This window comes from Notolepis coatsorum (assembly GCF_963971535.1).
Source record: "Notolepis coatsorum genome assembly, chromosome: 6".
NCBI lineage: Eukaryota > Metazoa > Chordata > Actinopteri > Aulopiformes > Paralepididae > Notolepis > Notolepis coatsorum.
In genome coordinates this window covers 171,607,983-171,628,235 of record NC_140170.1, presented here as the reverse complement: position 1 = coordinate 171,628,235, position 20,253 = coordinate 171,607,983, and the positions used below count along the sequence as shown (strand labels likewise).

At 47.0% G+C, this 20,253-nt stretch overlaps 1 pseudogene across 1 annotated transcript; it reads left to right on the top strand.

Moving 5' to 3' along the window:
- The first annotated feature begins 3,823 nt into the window (after positions 1–3,823).
- On the top strand, positions 3,824–6,127 carry LOC311229750 (cullin-1-like; annotated as a pseudogene). The gene has a single exon. The product of its transcript is annotated as a cullin-1-like (transcript).
- Positions 6,128–20,253: the final 14,126 nt, after the last annotated feature.

The window sequence follows — 20,253 nt, the reverse complement described above, 5'->3', positions numbered from 1 at the left end:
GTATGTGCGGGGCTTGTAAGCGCTGGTCTCCGGAGCTGCAGCTGGGTACTATTGGCCACAGCCAGCAGAGAAGCCTGTTTACTTTCGCTTTCAAACCAGCTGCAGCCTGAGAACTGGAGTGTGAGGGGCTGTAACACTAAAGATGGCAGCAACGACAAAGAATTGCTGCCAAATAAACATACATCTGTTGTTTAAAATTATAACAATATCGATAATTATGGATATCGTGTGATATGATATTGTTATCGATATTGTTATCGCAATATCATTTTTGGCCATATCGCCCAGCCCTAACAAGTGGTTATAGTGTAACAGTATTGTCTGTTTCCCAAATAATAGATTCTTATCAAACTGGTGAACTACACGCCTGTAGCCCCTAAAGCTGCTAAAATACACATTTTGTTCACGGTTTTGTTTCTAGAAGTAGAGCAAGTATTACTCTCCCCAAAACCAAGACTTCTCCCCAAGCAGAAACAATTTATGAGTAACGCATACCTACTCCCATTATGGGCGATAAGTGTGTACACAAAGTTAAAACACAGATATACACATTCTCTCCTCAAGTAGATAATGTTTTTTTTGGGTTATCAATGAATAAAAAAAATTACATGTATTAACTCTAGAATTGCCACAGTTATCTACAATAGCAACGATAAAGAAGTGCCAACCACATATTATTATAATAATTCATCCAGTTTTCTTGGTTAAATTAATTATTATGGACGAGTTATCAGTGTTTTGGTTAATCAGAGTGTTTACCAATCGTTTATCGTTTTTTTTTGTATTTTTGATTACATCACTAACAAACTAATAAAAGAAAAAATACTAATTTAATCAGATTAATCACTTTATTCAAATGGGTTTAGTTTGAGTATATAAAATAAAATAAAAAATAAAGAATTTATAAAGAAAATTTTGAATTATTTTTCTTTTTTTAATTGTTTAATTAAAAACGAAGGTTCGAACGTCCGTTCGAAAAACCCTGACGAAGTTTGAATCACTTTATTCAAATTGAGGATTTAGTTTGAGGATAAAAAAAAAAGAATTTATAAAATTATTAGTTTTTAATTAATCTTTTTTTCAAAGGTTCGAACGTCCGTTAGAAAAACCCTGACGAAGTTTGAATCACTTTATTCAAATTGAGGATTTAGTTTGAGGATATATAATAAAAATTAAAACAAATTGGGCGGCTAGGTGGTGTAGTGGACAAGGCACTCGCTACCAGTGTGGAGACGCTAGGATTCGCGTGTTCGAATCCAGCTCTCCACATTGTTTTTCAGTTTGGCTGGTCGTCCGCAGTAATACACATTGGCCGTATTACGGGGAGGGAAAACTGAAGGGTGGGGATCGAACGTTGTGAACAAGCGACTCCTACAAGTCGGTTGGTGCGCCTGCGCAGTAGAATCAGGAAGTGTCTGGGGCAGCGTGAGCCTCCCACGCGTTACTCCTTGACACTGAGAGATCGAGCTGCGCAGGTGAAAAGATGCGACTGCTGTTACCTCAAGTACCGGAGGGGACTTGTGCTATGTATGACTTAGTCCACATTGCAGCCGGCTTGTGGGAGGCAAGAAACAGCGTTCGTGACAGGGGAGGGTTGAATTGGATGATACGAAATTGGGATGGGAGAAAATATGGAAAAAATGGGAGAAAAAGTGGATCAAAAAAAAAAAAAAATTAAAACAAATTATAAAATTTTAATTAAATTTTTTAAATTAAATTTAAAGAGGATCAAAGAGCTGTTGACCACAGCACCAGTACTCGCCTTCTACGACGTGAGCAAGCCCACCGCCGTGTCTGCAGACGCAAGCAGTTACGGGTTAGGGGCGTGCTACTTCAACTTCATGGCGAGCAGTGGAAACCTGTGGCATACTGCTCAAGACGCCTCACCGAAGCAGAAACGCGCTACGCCCAGATTGAAAAAGAAGGTCTGACGGGCGTGTGGGCGTGCGAGAGTTTGCAAGTATGGAGTTCAAGGAGCTGGCTAGGCAACGACTTCAAACACTACACGTCCAGCCCTCATCACCCGCAAGGCAACAGGCATGCAGAGAGAGCCGTGCAGACGGCAAAGAAAATCCTCAAGCAAGATGACCCAGCTATGGCTCTACTGAGCTACAGCTCTACTCCATGCTCCTCCACAGGCTACAGCCCAGCGGAGCTCTTGATGGAGAGGAAACTCAGAACCACCCTCCCCACTCTTGAGAAAAACCTCACCCCAAAATGGCCCAGCAAGGCAGCTGTGCGAGAGAAGGATCAGAAGAAAAAAGCTAAACGGGCCTTTTACTTCAACCGCCGTCATTGGGCCGGGGCCCTACCCGCCCTGCGACCAGGAGACGTTGTACTCTCCAAGCTGGACCATGACAAGAAGTGGTCCTTGCCAGCAGTGATCTCCAGCGAGAGCAGCACCCCGAGATCCTTCGTCATCCAGACACAGCAAGGAACAGAGCTGCGGCGGAACCGGCACCACCTCCAACCGGTGCCTGCGATGCAGCCAACCACAGCAGCGCCTAGTGAGTGTGCAGGGACAGACTCCCACTCTGACAGACACACCTTGTTAGAGACTGTTCCTGCCAGTCAGAGTGTGGCTACAGCTCAAGGTCAGGTCAAACGGTGACCCGATCGGGACGACTGAGTAAGCCAGTCAAGAGACTTGACCTGTAGATCGGTCAGGTAAAATGGACTGTGCAGAGTTTTTGGGTACAATGTAAAAAAAAAAAAAAAAGGGAATGTTGTATTGGATGTTGAAATATTGGTTGGTGATTTAACTGTAATAATAACACTTGAAAGCTTAAACAGTTCATTGTTTTAGACAGAGACCAGAATGTGTGATGATGTCTCAGATTTAAGTTAAAAAGGTATGTTCAGCCTATAGTACTTTTCATTTGAAATGTTCCTATGATGTTAGAGATAACATGCTGAAAAGGGGAGATGTCATATACGGAAGTATATAAGATATACAGGTGTAGTTCTAAGGCATGTGCATTGATCTGGAGTTATATTGTTACACTGAACGTGAATGAGTCAGTCTGTTACTGCATACTGAAGTTGTCAATAAATGAGCTGAGCTCGCACCAAGTCATAGCCTCCAGACGATTAATCTACATCGGGGACAGCCTTACCAAACATATTATTTATATTATTCAAATAGAACTCAAACATGTTCCGTTGTGATGTCACAGTATGATGTCATAATAGACAATTCTAGAACATTTGTGATGTCACAGTATGATGTCATAATAGAACAATCTAGAACATTTGTGATGTCACAGTATGATGTCATAATAGAACATTCTAGAACATTTGTGTATCTATTCAACAATTCTCTCAGATCTTTAACAGATCTTTCTCATTGTGCATCTTGGAACAGGACTGAAGAGATAGATAGACTAAACAACATATAGATTGAAACCTGCATTTCTCAAACAAGATGCTTTGCCTACCGTTTTGCTGTGGAAAGGTGATTATATAGGATTGAGAAGGCAGGCTGTTCAGTGGAGTTTACAGAAAAGTAAATATTTTTGCGGCTAATGAGGGTTGCGTTCCGTTTCATAAATCGGTTCAAGAACATCATCTTAATATTCATGTGAGTTCCAGCGTGTTTTTTTTCTTTCCAGTCGGACCTCTGAAGCAGCAATATTGGACGATGGTCTGCAGACAGAGTGCACCCCTGATTGCCATTTGAACTTCAGGGGCTCCTCTGAGAACCCCAACCCTTCACATCTCCCCCTATAACCCCCCTATGGAGGACTAAGGATTCACAGTTTCACTCCGAGACATTAGACACCCAACTAACCCCAGTGCAACTGAGTGGAGAATAGGAGCCAGCATGTGGTCCAACAGGACCCAGAACCCCCATGGTCTGAAGCAGATTGGCCTGGACCAGATCTGGGATGACCTGAGGGCAGGAATACAGCAGGTATACACCAGGCAGAGCAGCATGGCCAACTCACGTTACATGGAACTCTACACACATGTCTACAGCTACTGCACCAGTTTTCACCAGTCCAACCAGGCACGTGGGGCCGCCCCCCCGCCTTCCAAGCGCTCCAAGAAGTGTGTTGGCCTGAAGCTCTACAAGTGGCTCAAGGAGTTCCTCAATACCTACCTCATCAACCTGCTGAAGGATGGGGAGGACCTGATGGATGAGGGAGTGTTGAAGTTGTATACCCAGCAGTGGGAGGACTACCGTTTCTCTAGCAAGGTGCTGAACGCTATTTGTGCCTACCTCAACCGCCACCTACGACACGAGGGAAGGAAAGGAATCTATGAAATATATTCGCTTGCTCTGGTGATGTGGAGGGAATGCCTTTTTAGACCTTTGAATAAGCAGGTAACCAATGCAGTACTCAAGCTGATAGAGAAGGAATGTAACGGAGAGACTATCAACACTAGACTCATCAGCGGAGTGCTCCAGTCCTACGTGGAGCTGGGGCTGAACGAAGACGACGCATTCGCCAAAGGCCCCATGCTGTCCGTGTACAAGGAGTACTTTGAGACGCAGTTCCTGGCCGACACAGAGCGCTTCTACACCAGAGAGAGCACAGAGTTCCTCCAGCAGAACCCGGTCACGGAGTACATGAAGAAGGCGGACGCCCGTCTGCTAGAAGAGCAGCGTCGTGTCCAGGTGTACCTCCACAAGTCCACCCAGGACGAGCTGGCCAGGAAGTGTGAGCAGGTCCTCATAGAGAAACACCTGGAGATTTTCCACATAGAGTTCCAGAACCTCCTGGACGCAGACAAGAACGAAGACCTGGGCCGTATGTACAACCTTGTGTCTCGGATCACGGACGGTCTGGGAGAGCTGAAGAAGTTGCTAGAGACACACATCTATAATCAGGGCCTTGCCGCCATAGAGAAATGTGGAGACGCTGCTCTTAATGACCCTAAGATGTATGTCCAGACCATCCTAGACGTCCATAAGAAGTACAATGCCTTAGTCATGTCAGCCTTCAACAACGACGCCGGGTTTGTAGCAGCTCTGGACAAGGCCTGCGGTCGTTTCATCAACAACGCTGTGACCAAGATGGTCCAGTCGTCTAGTAAATCACCAGAGCTGCTGGCCAGATACTGTGACTCGCTGCTCAAGAAGAGCTCTAAAAACCCAGAGAAGGCAGAGCTAGAAGACACACTCAACCAAGTGATGGTGGTGTTTAAGTACATAGAAGACAAAGATGTGTTCCAGAAGTTCTATGCTAAGATGCTAGCCAAGAGGCTGGTCCACCAGAACAGTGCCAGTGATGACGCAGAGGCCAGTATGATCTCCAAGCTCAAGCAAGCCTGTGGCTTTGAGTACACGTCCAAACTACAGCGCATGTTCCAGGATATAGGAGTCAGCAAAGACCTCAACGAGCAGTTCAAGAAGCACCTCACCAACTCTGAGCCTTTAGACTTGGACTTCAGCATCCAAGTCCTTAGTTCTGGCTCCCAGCCTTTCCAACAGTCGTGTACATTCACCCTCCCCTCTGTGTTGGAGCGTAGCTACCAACGGTTCACCGCCTTTTATGCCAGTACTAGACACAGTGGTAGGAAGCTGACATGGCTCTACCACCTGTCTAAAGGAGAGCTGGTCACCAACTGTTTCAAGAACAGATACACACTGCAGGCATCTACGTTCCAGATGGCCATCCTACTACAGTACAACACTGAGGATGTCTACACGGTTCAGCAGCTAACAGACAGCACACAGATCAAAATAGACATCTTGGTTCAGGTTCTACAGATCCTGTTGAAGTCTAAACTACTGGTGTTGGAGGATGAAAATGCCAATGTGGATGAGGTGGAGTTCAAACCAGACACGCTCATCAAATTCTTCCTGGGATACAAGAACAAGAAACTGCGGGTGAACATCAATGTGCCAATGAAGACAGAGCAGAAGCAGGAACAGGAAACCACTCACTAGAACATTGAGGAGGACAGGAAGCTGCTAATACAGGCTGCCATCGTGAGGATCATGAAGATGAGGAAGGTGTTGAAACACCAACAGCTGCTAGCAGAGGTCCTCAACCAGCTGGCATCTAGGTTCAAGCCCAGGGTACCTGTTATCAAGAAATGCATCGACATCCTGATTGAGAAGGAGTATCTGGAACGAGTGGACAGAGAGAAAGACACTTACAGCTACCTGGCCTCCTAGACCCTCTTCCTCATGCTCCTCATGCTCTCATAACGCCACCCACCTTCATTTATCTTATTTTCTTTTTCCAAGTCCTACCCTGAAAGTCCATAGACAATAATTCCTTTTTGACCCAAGGTTTGTTGGGAATGCGAGCACGGAATGGATGCATAGAAAATTAGACACTCAGTTTAAAATAAATGGTAAATGGTGCATTTATATAGCGCTTTTATCCAAAGCGCTTTGCAATTTTGTTCCTCACATTCCTTTAACGATCGTTTAACGTTAGCTGTGGAAAGGTGAGTGTCCACAACGGCTAGCTAGCTGTCTACTTGAATACTGAATGTTAATATTGAATCAGACAATATTGAATACTGAATGTTAAAATTCAGGTTGACAGTTGACATCATTTGACAGTTGACAGGAGGCGGGAAAGTTGATTTAATAAAAGAAAAAATACTAATAATTGTTTATTGTTTATTGTTTAAAAAGGATCCCCATTAGCTGTCACCTAAGTGGCGAGCTAGTCTTCCTGGGGTCCACATAGAAAGACAACACAAAACATAACAACATAAGATACATATGACAATCACAATTAACAATGATAATCTAAAAACAGTAAAACATTGTAGACATCATTATCTAAAAACATTGTAACATTGTCTAAAAACAGTAAAACATTGTAGACATCATTATCAACATCAGAATATTTTGCTCACATATTTAAGTAGTGCATTCTCAGGTGGTATTTGAAAGACACTTTACTATTCAATTTACTTATGTTCAGTGGGCAGTTATTCCAATGATTGATGGCACGATAAACAACAGTCCTCTTTAAAGCATTTGATTTTGGACGTGGTAACATAATCTGTCCATCATCAGCTGACCTAGTAAAATAAGAATGAACCTGACTGCATCTGACAATTTGTTTGTATAAGAAAACAGGTTGAGACGAAAAGACAGTGTTCCTGAAAAATTTAACTGTGTTGAAAACCAGCCTATTCTCTACCGTTAACCATGAGAGTTGCCGGTGCATAGTGATGGTGTTTGTTCTCATGGAACAATGTAAAACGATAGGTTATGACTATAACCAAGTTCTGTTAGTTAGGGGCGATGCTTGGCATCACACTGCACTATCTCACGTACGTGCACGCGCACTGAATAAACCACAAATATACCTCTAATACCAATATTAGTCTGACCACACCCCTCATCAGCTTACCTTCATAAGCAGGTGTGTGGTCACCTGCTCTCCTCCTTCCCAAGCTTTCACCACAAGGTGAGGACAAGGGCTGCAGCGGCCGTCTGATGCCAAGCATCGCCCCTAACTAACAGAACTTGGTTATAGTCATAACCTATCGTTCTGTATCGTTAGTGGCTTAGCTTGGCATCACACTGCACAAGGGAGGCCAAGCGGAGCCACTGGCTGACAAATACACCCCGCTGACAGCCCCCCCACAACCATCAGAACAGGGAGGGCCGAGCCCCCCCGACCCCCCCTAATGGCGGGTAGCCCCCCTATTAGGGACGTCACGGGAAGGCGACGGACCCGACCGTGCGAAGAGGCACTCAAGCACTCAACGCACAGGGTGAGCAGCCGTGGCTTGACCCCACGACTACACACACGCACAACCCGCATGCCACCCGGGAACGAACGGAGAAAAACCACCTCGTCACTGCCCCCAGAATCACGGGGTCAAGGGCCAACCCAACCCCGTGGCAAGGCCGTAGCAGCGGAGCGCGAAGGAAGGCCCAGACCCACCAAGGACTGGGCTCCCTGAAATGGGGGCCCGGAGAAGTCCATGATGCCAGCATCAAGACCCCACCAGGGGGGCACCTAGTGACCCCGCCCCTCACATCGCCAGCGTATTCGGACAAAGGCCCCTCAGCCGAGCGGGCCCTGTCCCCCCCAACAGCACACCGCCTGGAACACAAGCCCTGCAACAGGCAGACAGCATGGTCATAACATACAAGAGTTAACCAACGGAAACAGGCAGTGCACCGGGGAAGACCAGGCAACAGGTCGTCAACCCAAGCCTGGAAAAAACTGCGGACGAGGCAGGCGCCAGAAAGGACAGCTGAAACAGCCGCCCCGGCGGAAGGGGCGTATGCTGGCGTTGTCGCATAACCAAGCTTTCAACAGCACGTCAGAAGCGGGATCCGTAGACCACACGGCCCCTGACAGCTGCCCACAGAAAAGCCCATACGATCGGCAGACGTCATGAACGTGCAGGGGCACCCTCAACCGGAGAACCGGGAGTTGACACTGCAGCAACACACCAGAGAACCAACCACCCAGGCATTACCCCATGTAATGGTTGGTCCTATAACCCCTCAGGAAAAAAACCCGAAACGCACCTGCGGCACCGCCGCAGCCCGCGTTCCGGTTCCCAACAGGGCTATCCCGGGCCTACAGGTCAACGGGCATCACCCCGGACCGGGCCCGGCGATACGGGGAGCACAGGATCCCAAAGGAGGTTAACCCCACCCAACAGGCTCCTCAGCGCCAAAACGCAAGAGAAGAGCGTAATATGGAAGACCAGCCCCCAGCACCCCGCACTCGGTATTCCCAGGAGGTCACCCAACCAAGTACCAACCAAGACCAACCCGCACAGCAGCCGAGATCCGACGAGATCGGATGCGTACAGGTCGGCACGGCCATAAGCCACTATGACAGTGCAGAATACATCAAACAAGGGGTCCCATAACGCACAACCCTGTGACACCCGGATCGACCTAGCATTTTTCCCCCCTGAAAAAACCCTAAGTCCCTCAGGGTACCAGAACAGCAGATCTGCATCCCCAGCGGACAACGGGTGCACTGATCTGGACCAGCGCGACCAGAACCAGTCCCGTGCCCTAATCACGCCGACCTGCCAACCCCAGGAGAAGGGGCAGATATGCGCGTCTGATCCCAACATAAAAGAAGGCGCCACCCAGACGTGTCGGTATGAACCGCGTCCGGCGGCCCACCCCTAGGGCGTGAGACCCTTCCCATATGCCCAGACCCATTCCGTCATCATCCCCTGACATGAACGGGAACCCATCGACAACACACAGGATGTCGGAAGAGGAAAAACCCCCATCCCAATTGCTCCATAAAAACGCTGTTTTACCAAAGCAAACGAGGCGCGCCAGTCAGCAACGGCCAAAGCACATCCTGAGCTAGCACTATGTGTGCGTTTGGACATACCCACATCAACAATAGGCCGTTTAGACCACCATATTGAATCCCCAAGACGCCCAGGGAAACGACAAGAGGGGCGAGATGCAATCAACTCCATGAATGAATGAATGAAAAAATATACCCAACAGACTGCAGTACAGGAATACATACAAAAAGATAAGGGGAGGCAGACCTGAGAAGACGTTAGTCTTGTTCCATCAGGGACCCTCATTTCATATCCATCAAGACACATTCAACTCTTTATAAAATAAAGAAAAGGCATCACATGTATGACCTAACTGCACAGCTGGGAGTAAAAAACCCTGTTTTTCACATGATTTTAATCCAGTCACTCTTTTTAATCAGAGTGTAAGACCAGATTCCCCCAGAAACACCTTCCCACATGAGACCACGGTCAAGAAAAAGATATGTAAACTGTGAGACACGTGACCAACAGACTCAAGTTTGACACAAAAACGAGCGCAGCAGGTTAAGTCCTGCGCTCTAACCTCGACATCTTTACGACACCAGCTCATGGAAGGCGTCGCCATAGCAACAACGCTATAACGGGCGGGGAAAACCCACCGGATCCTGTCATAACAGGAGTCGGTAGAATACCCCTCCCCCCCCCCCCCCTCCCCCGTCAAGCACTGGCTTGGCCCTGACTGGCTCAGCAGAAAAGTCAACAAACCCTCTAAACCAATCAAGTGGGAAAAAGGAGGGGTTTATCCGACACCCCCTCCCGAAAAACACACCTTCTATCCCTACACACAGAAAACAACCGTAGCCATTTTGAAAACCTCCGGTAGAACAAAATATATAGCATAAGCTAATACAATGTTAGCTACCCACAAAGTGTAAAAGGGTTTACAACAAAACACAAGTCGCCTGTGCGTGAATCCCATACCCGCAGCCTATGCTACACATAGGAAGACGTTGAACGAGAGTAATGGCTAGGCCATGAAAAGTGTGTACGAGCATTACTGCAACTAACAACACAGCGTTGTGAACACATATACTTAGTTAAAGCAATGGAATACCACCAGTTCTAATTGCATGTGGAGCATCAAGCTAATAGAACCTATTACCGAGTGTAAGTTGCAGACCTTGCTTAAAAACTCGTAACACAACACAACTCATTCCCCCAACGTAACAGGGTAGATTCATAAAACACAACCCCACCACATGATTTGTATTGAAGAAACACACAGTTTGTTCGGCCAAACACAGTCCCCCTTATGTCAGGGAACTTTTTATTAATAAATAAATACGTGTTCAAGGCACAAAATCATAGAGGGGCCGGGGAGGGTGTAGAGGAGGGGACACAGAGGGGGAAAAGTCACTCTCAACGGCGCCTGCCACCTCGCGCCGCTCGAGTCTTGCCACCCCGGGGAGCCCCGGAGGGACGATAGGTAACAGTCTGCTGGACACGACGATCCCTACCGTCTCCTCCGGTCTGGGATGGGCCGGCGGTGGCCGAAGCGCCGTTTCGTCCCCTGGCCCTCTTGGCAGGGCCAGCAGCGGCGGCGGAGGCAGTGGTAGCGGCGACGGAGACAGCTCGACGTCGCGGAATCCTTCTGCCCCCACCGGCAAGGACGGGAGGCGGAAAATGGGGTTGGAGAATGGACCTCTCCTCTGCCATCTCTCTGCATGTTGAGGTCATCAATAGCAGGGCCTTCCCGAACAGGCCAGCGTCGGAGAGGGCGGCCGTCAGAAGAGGGGTTCTCTTCCGTTCCGGCACACGGGCCTGCTCCAGCCAAAGATGACGCTGGCCCAGGGTGGCCAGGGCGCGCACTTTCCCCATGGCTATGGCTAGCACCTGGGAGAGGTGCAGCACAGCTCCCGCAGCCTGGGTGATCTGATCGCACCTCACCTCGTTCAGATCCGCGCCGCCCGTCATTATCCCCGATACAAATCTAGCCAGGTGGGCGATGTTAGAGGCCGCAGCCAGCGACTGTGTACCGGCGATGAATGACTGGTCACCCCAATAAGCCAATCGCCTAGCCGACCTCCCCTGGAGGACCGGCTTGCATAGGGGCTCCCACACCATATCCGGACAGAGGAGCGCGGCCATCGGATTGTCAAGCCGAGGTACGCCCTCCCCCATACCTTTGACCAACCCCGACACCCGCGTAACTGGTACGTAGGCGGGAGTTAGTCCCATGATGTTGGAGACCGCCTGACCCCGATGAACATAGGCCCCCATCGATGGGAAAAATGGGTAGACAACGTCCACCCCTCTCACCGGGGGACGCTGCCAGGGATGGCCTATGAGGTCATCAGGGACAGGTGCAGGCAATGGCTGCGGCAGCGGCACACCGTTTGCAGCGGCGGCTACCGCCATGAGCTCGGGGAACAAGGCCCGCAGTTCCCCCTGCGGACCCTCCTCCACCGACCCCGCATCCCTCGCATACAGCAGGCTGCGACTGGTCAAGGAGCCACAATCCGATGCGGCTGACAGTAGGGCATCCTGTCGATGAGGCCAAGGTGGTTCCCCGACATCCTCGAACAAGGCGCCCCGTGGAGCCATTTCTCCCCCCTCCGGGGTCTCCGGAGGAGGGATACTCCCCTCCACGGGACCATCATACAAGAACCCGTCCGCCTCCTCCATGAAGTCTTCAGTTTCCATCAGAAATCCAGAGTCGGACGCGGCCTCGCTGGTCTCCAGCAATTCCCCAAACCCAGGCCGTTCGCGTCTGCACGCCACCATGTTACGACGTGAGCGAGCAGACGCAAAAAGTTTTCGTCGCAAATCCTCTGGCTCTAAGACAATCCCCCGTTCATCAACGGGCGATTCCCCAGAAACAGAGGAACCAGAGTCGAGATCAGGCCATCGCCGGAGCGACGGCACCGAACCCTCGGCTCGTCGGTGAGGAAAACTATCCACCGGCAGTCTCCCGGGCTGGGTCAGCAACCACGAGAGCCCAGCACCGGAACGCACGACGGAGGCGGGAATGGAGAATCGGTGGTGAAGAGTAGGTCTAGCGGGTCTACTCTCCGCGGAATACATTATGACCCAAACCTTTTTCTTATACAAACAAGTGAGAGAAGAAAAAGGTTAGGCACAATGTAAACCTAGTCACAACTCTTTTCAACTATCAACGACACGTCAAGTGGGGTACTACCGAGGCACTTCCTTGTGGTGAAAGCGAGAAGGAGGAGAGCAGGTGACCACACACCTGCTTATGAAGGTAAGCTGATGAGGGGTGTGGTCAGACTAATATTGGTATTAGAGGTATATTTGTGGTTTATTCAGTGCGCGTGCACGTACGTGAGATAGTGCAGTGTGATGCCAAGCTAAGCCACTAACGATACAGAACTAACCTTGCAGCTCTGTTCTGGGCAGTTTGCAATTTCTTTAGTTGACCTTTGGATGCAGAGGACCATACTGGTGCACAATAATCTAGGTGACATAAAATTAAATGCCTCTATTATGACATCATACTGTGACATCACAAATGTTCTAGAATGGTCTATTATGACATCATACTGTGACATCACAAATGTTCTAGAATGTTCTGCCATTCATTCCTTATGGACCAAAATGTCCTGTTTAAAGTCGATTAGTAGCCAAACGGTGCGGTGAAACTTTCCAAAAAATAATAGCAATTTACATTGTGTATGTGGTGTGAAAGCTCTGGGAGGAGTTAGCGGACAAAAATCGGCGGAATAATAAATAAATAGTATTCTCGAAGACACTCTGATGTCACAAGACCGCCGCCATCTTGGTATGAGGGTAACAAACTGATTTCTACCGCGTCTATACTTTCCGTAGCCGCATTTCTGCAGGACGCTCTCTGATTGGCCGACGTCAGTTTCTACACTGGTTAGGCTTAGGCACTCTTTCGAAGTAGGTTAAGGTTAGAGTTTGTTTTAGAGCGTGACGGCAAGTTCTTTCGACGGTTAAGCTTAGGCACTCTTTCGAAGTTGGTTAATGTTAGAGTTTGCCTTAGAGCATGGCGATAGAACGCCAGGTAGTTTGCAGGCTGTTCGACGCGGAAATGGGCAAAGACACAGCTCGTCACGCGATTGGGCAAACATGTCAGTGGCCAATCAGAGAGCGTCAGTCAGTGGCCAATCAGAGAGCGTCCTGCAGAAATGCGGCTACGGAAAGTATAGATGCATTTCTACCATCAAATGCATGCGTTGAAGTCCGTTTTTATTACATGTTTTATCACATTCTTGTTCATTTCATAACATTTGCATACGATTTGTTTTGAAAATATTGAGGCCAACATGGCATTTCACTATTTCGAAAGCCTTTCTGGTGATTCTAAGGCGAGATATGAGTCAAAGAAGCTCCCCCTGATTCTGGTGTTGTGGTCGTGGTAGCTACATGCTAAGCTAATGTTAATTACATCATATATATCAAACCGATAGGAGCTTATCTTATCTAATCTTACGTGGTGGTACCACGTGTGCCACTACCCGATCAAACATCCATGTAAAATTAGATAAGATAAGCTCCTATCGGTTCGATATGATATAATTAACGTTAGCTCAGCATGTAGCTATTTGTCTAGGTTAACGTAGCTAACGTTAGCTGCCAGCCACTTTTCCCTCCGTGATGGTATAAAACTTGCGATTTGGGTTTCTGTTTTTGTCATTAGTACAACGTGTAACACAGCAGCTCTTTGGCATTGTGAAGGACTGAGATATCAGCGTGTCCCGTATGTGTGTGTGTGTGTGTGTGCGATCAGGAAATGAGAGAATATATTTCTCAGCCCGCTTCTATAGCATGCATAAATACACATATACTATCGATAATCTAGTGTTTATTTGAAAACTATTCATAAATAGGCCGAAAAATTACAACGTTTTTTGTGTATACCAGAATATTCCAGTAAATGTCGTTTTTTGATGGAACCTTTCTATTTTCCTGAAACTTTCAAGAAAACGACGGCTTTTCGAAATGCTATAAAACGGAAATGAACCGATTAAAAAACAATCCGTTTCGACAATGTTGACTGTAAACAAGTCATTGATAAGCGACGGGCAGATTAGACACATAGCCATAATTTAACCCATAGATTATGCGTTCACAACGCTATCATTGAAGTGGGTGCTGGCATCCAACCACGTTTTACCATGTTAACAAGTGGCAATGAAAGTGTTAACAGCGGAGCTGTTTGTAATCTTCACTCGCACACTGCGAGTAAATGATTTTTCTGGTTCGCACACACATATTATTAGGGGCAAATACGAGTGAAATACTCGCACTGTAGAGCATATATATAATTAGTAAACTGTCTGGGGCTTTTCTTGCCCCCCTTAACTGATTTTCGAGGGCATTTGGTAAATTTTCGAGGGCATTTTGCCCCAAGCCCCCCTTAATTTCAAACCCTGTCAGGAACGCCTATCACCTCGTCCGTGTCCGGGAGGGGGACGAATGGAAGACAGCCTTTAAGACCCCACTCGGTCACTTCGAGTACAAGGTAATGCCCTTTGGGCTGACCAACACCCCTGCTGTTTTTTTTTTATACCTTTATTTACCCAGTTCGCTGAGCACGGATGCTCTTTTTCAGCTACGCCCTGCTTCACATTCACAAAGTTCTATTCACACCTGGGAGCGGCCCAGTACAACCACAGTCTGACACCATTGGCCACTGAGCAACTCAAGGGCACTTCAGCGGTTGGTGTTAGGGTATGGGAGAGAGTTATTAATTCACTTCCCCAGCCCAGATTTTTCCTGCCGGTCCGGGGGATCGAACCGGCGACCTTCAGGTCACAAACCCGCTTCTCTAACCTTTAGGCCACCGCTGCCCCACCGCAGTCAGACAAGAAAATAGATACCAATTTCCTCCGTGCGTTCAGTAGAATGCGACTCCGAGCATAGCACAAATGAATGGAAGCGGACATAGGCGGCGGGTATGTAAGGCCAGGCTAGGCTATGCCTACCCATATTATGCTGGGAATTTTGAAATGTATATATAATATATGTGCGCAGGCTGCTGGCTATTGTGTGTGTCTTGTGCTGCAGCCCGCTGGCCGAGGTGTCAACGACGAACCGGCTAGGTCAGTCAGCTAGGTGGCAGCGTTTAACATTCCAGGTACAGGCAGTAACCAATCACGCATAGGCTCAGGTTAAATAATGTAGCCAATCACATCATTCACATGATCATCCTGATCCCGCAGTAAAGCAAACATCTGTGTTCTGAATCTCCGCCCGCCGATCGCTTTGTAGCGAACACCAGCGCACTATTTTTAGTCAAATTTCAAAAAGCTAAATGGATATATGGTATTTTCCCAAAGCATATAAACAAAGTAATTTAGAAGCTGCACCGGGCTGCCCCTGGGCATAACTACACGGATCACCTGAGGCTATATGTTGCGTTATCTTGGCAAGGGCTTGCTCTCTAAGAGGACATGATGAGAGTCCGAGTCAGGGCTTGACATTAACTTGTTGGCTCACTAGACACTGTGGCTAGTGGTTTTCCAAAGTCACTAGCCACTCAGCATTTTCACCAGCCAAAAATCACCACACTAAATAATCTTTTCATCAATACGTTCCCATTTTATAGCGTGATGATGAATAGGTTTAAAATCTAAATGCATATGATCGGTATCATGAGTTGTAGTATTATGTAGTATCACTTGGATTGACTTAATTATTGCCGATGCCTTTTTTCATAGAAAAAAAGTCACCGGCCACTGTGGCCGGTAGAATGACAGAGTTACCGGCCACAGCCGAATTCTACCAGCATTTGGCCGGTGGTCAGGTGTTAATGTCAAGCCCTGGTCCGAGTTCATCAAATCGTGGACACTTTTTAGAGCTATGTATGTACATTGTTTTCAAAGCATGATGAGATCTAAATTACAAAAAACTTTCCCTTCATTGCTGTCAGCACTGCAACTTGTGATTCAAGTTGTGAACGGTCTTTCTCAGCAATGAGGCACATCACATCCAAAACTGACTAAGAACAACAATGCGCCAGTCTGCTTCACATTGAAAGCGATCTCACAGACAAAGTTAAAGCAGAAAATATCATTGATGCCAAGACGAAACGTCGCATTTTGCTGCATTAAGGTAAGACAATGGTTAATCTATTATTGGATGCCTTCATTTGAACACTTCATTTGCACTATATATTAAATGAGTGGGCCTCGCCTCGCATAGCCTAGTGGGTGTGTGTATTGACAAAAAAGGGAAAATGTTGTGTGCTCCACGCGATATAGCCTACCCTAATGTCCGGTTCACACGCCGCCTATGGAAGCGGATACAGCTAGCCTATAGTTGTTGGCCAAAAACACCTGATTGATTGATTGAAAATTGTATTAACAGATTGCAGAATGGGTACAATACAGTACAGCTCAATACACACAATTGTTAAGGGGATGCAGACCAGAGAAAGACAGGAAACTGTACATTGGAGGTGGTTGGGTAGGCGGGGTGGGGGGGAAACTACATTGGAGGGGGTTGGGTTTGGACATTTACAGGGGCCAACTCTCCCGGAGATTTAAGCCAGGCTAGTGGCCCATATCCGCTTCCATTCATGTGGCTAGCTTGCAGCTGGATAGCTTTCTACTGAACGCACAAAGAGGAAATTGGTATCTTATCTTCTTGTCTGACTCTGGAGAAGATCGTAAGCACATTTCCCATAATGTTGGCGTGTTTCTTTTAAGTTCTTTTTGAGAGAATGTGGCTAAATAATAAGCAGCATTGATTCCATGACGGCGTCCATGGCAGCTACATAGAGGGTTATGAGGTATGAACCCACTTTCTGGACTATACACAACATTTTACGTGCCCCTGACATACTATATAATTAACAGACTCCATTCTTAGACGTGTTGTAGTTATGGGCTCTTTCACATAACACACTATGTGCTGCTAATATGCTGCAGAATGAAACCTACAACACGCTACATGCTACCAGAGTATGCATGAAATATACACTTATGTACTCAAAGTTGTCCCTTGGTTTTTATTTTATAAAAAAAAATTAATTATGTTTTTGTAGATTTTTATTGGTTTTACTACCGGGCAGTCCGGTAGAGAGAGAGAGACAGGAAGAATGGGAGACAGATCGGGGGGGGAGACATTCGGCAAAGGATGCTGGGTCCGGGAATCGAGCCCGGGTCGGCCGCTTCGCGACGCAGCGTGTTTCATGGTTTGCCACTTGGGCGCCCCCCCTTGGTTTTTAATATTATAGCTCGCAAATGTGCTTCCAGAAAAATAACTGCCCATTTATTTATTTTTTTACTATCTTTTTTCCCCCTCCTCTTTTTCCGATTTTTCTCCCATCCCACTGTTAGTCGTTATGCCAATTCCCAACTCCCTTCCTGGTTGTTGCGCACCCCCGCTACTGTTGAGGCGGGAGGCTTATAGCTTATCCGCAACAGTAAGTTACTTCCGTAGCCCCATATTCGTTCTCCACTTTCATGCAAAGCACCTCACCTAGTCCTCATCCATCACAAGGGACTCATCTTGTATAATGGGTACACAGGGCTGAAAGCCCTCCCTGGGCTCTGGAGACGGATAATATTACACTGTTAGGAACCTTGCTCCATTCATTGATTGCTCCCAATGAGGAAGGTTTGATTGAAGTTTCACTATCTTATTTTAAACAATACGCCTTATCTTCAACACCACTGGCAAAGTATCCTAGTTCCATGGTAATTTCAGTTTCACCATGGCAAATGGGGCATTTTTATATAGCTCTTTTATCCAAAGCGCTTTACAATTAGTTCCTCACATTTGACCCATTCACTCACACACCGACGGCGGAGACAATACTGTGATACTTTTTCACAAGGGAGGTCACAGTTGGCCCAGGTGAACAATTGTGATACTGCCAGACCCCCTCCTTATAACTGACTATTGATAATGTTTTTTTTTATTTTATTATCTTTTTCCCCCTCCTTTTTTCCGATCCCACTGTTAGTCGTTATGCCAATTCCCAACCCCCTTCCTGGTTGTTGCGCACTTTCCCCTACTGTTGGTCCGAGAGGCCGGAGACTGTCACATGCTTTCCTCCGACACATGTGCAGCCAGCCGGCAGCCAGCCTGGCCGCGCAGATTCTCACTGGGAGAGTGTTAACGTGTGGGAGGCAGCACTACCTCTCTCCAGATCCTACCCTCGCTGAGCAGGCGCCCCGACCCAACTGTAGGGGTCGCTGTCCACAACGCCCAGGACCCACCCACCAGCTTTCCCCACCCCCTAATACTGCCAATTGTATTAGTGTGAACGGCCAGCCAAGCTGGTGACAACGCCGGGAGCTGGATTCGTTGGTTGCGTTGGTGACGAACGCAATCTCCGCTATGCCACCTGACCGCCCAACTATTGATAATGTTAATATGTAGGTGCTCTTGGGAGGGGCCTCTCATTGCACCAGAACACCGTGGGCCAGTGCAGTTGAACTCCCTTCACTCACATCTACACCCTTGCTTTGAACTATGAAAGTGCTGAACTATGTCTTTAACTATGCATGCATGCAACACTCAAATTCAGCAGCGTACCAGGGAGAGCCGACCGCAGACAATTTGTTTTAACACGGTTTTCTTGCAGATTCATTTACAATTTGCAACTTATTTAGCCGACGCTTTTATCCAAAGCGACTTACAGATTGTGAACAACATGTCACCAGGAGGGGTACATCTCTGGCAGCTAAGGGTCAGTGGCGTTGTTCTTCAAATAATATTGAGCTCGAGTGTTACACTCTCATAGTAGTATAGACATATTAGCAAGATGGGTAGTAGTATAAGATTGAATTAGTAGTATTAATGTGAAGAGAAGCACTTTTGTCATTTGAATGCATAACATGCAACGCCCACTCTTTAATTGTTATAAACATGTTATATTGTTGTATGGCTCTCTCTGGATAACAGCATCTGCCAAATTCCTTTGCATGATCAAATAAGTTATACAATTAAATTCCACCCAAAGTAGCATTTGGGTGAGATAAACCTTTAAAACTAGGGTCCTATAAATGTGGTTATCAAAAAAGTAAAAGAAAAACAAGATCAATTTCGCTGGGTGGCGGTGTAGCAAAAACTAGGGTCCTGAAACTGCAGGTACCTACTATAGTCCAGCTCAGGCAAAGAGAGCTCTGTTCAGGCCTCACACACCCAGAGACCTGTAGTCTGTAGTGACTGAAGAATCACAGCATGATGATGATCCACAGGGCAAAGCTGGTTCTTCAGAGAAACAAGATACACATGATAATCCTCTACATGTCACAGCCAGTGGAACGCCATCCAACTCTGCAGAGGACAGTGACATAGCATGGCATTTTAGTCACATGTGGTGACTTTAATGGGTTTATGTAGCCGTGTGAACCAGACTCTGTGGTCGGGTTATAGTTATTATCATAAGTCATGATTGAAATATGAGTTATTATCATAACTCATGATTGAAATATGATCATAATTATTTTGATCGCTGGCAAAGCGCCTTGCTTTTATGCTCTCATAAAAAACTGCATGAAATCCTACAGAATAGGATAGATGTCCAAATCCCCCAACAGGTTTCACCAAACATCATTCACAGCCAGGCCGCTGGGAACACACAAAATGTTTGGGAAATTAGCTTATTTGCCATCTACCCTGGAGTTAGACAAGCAGATACATACCCTTTTCTTCTCTGTGCATGCATTAGGCTTAGGGAACAGCCGCACCGTTAGCCTAGCTTAGTGTAATTCACTGGAAGTAGGTGTGCCAGTGTAGCCTACTGTAGTTCCCAACAGTCACGAAATACACTCCAAAACATTCCTGTAAACATGTTGTGACCTGTGCATTTAGCACGTGGAGAAGAAAATTAATAAAAAATTGACATTTTCGTTTTTCAAAGCAGATATATACTCGGAACTATTTTTTGCCGAACCACTGCTGCTTGGGCGCAACGATTTCATCACCTCAAACGCCCTGTTTTCTTTTTTTAAACAAAGCTAAGCTAATTTCCCAAAAAGTTGGCGTGTTCCGTTACACAAACACACACACAAACACTGATGCAATGCTGGATCTGCATACGAGAGGCTATCC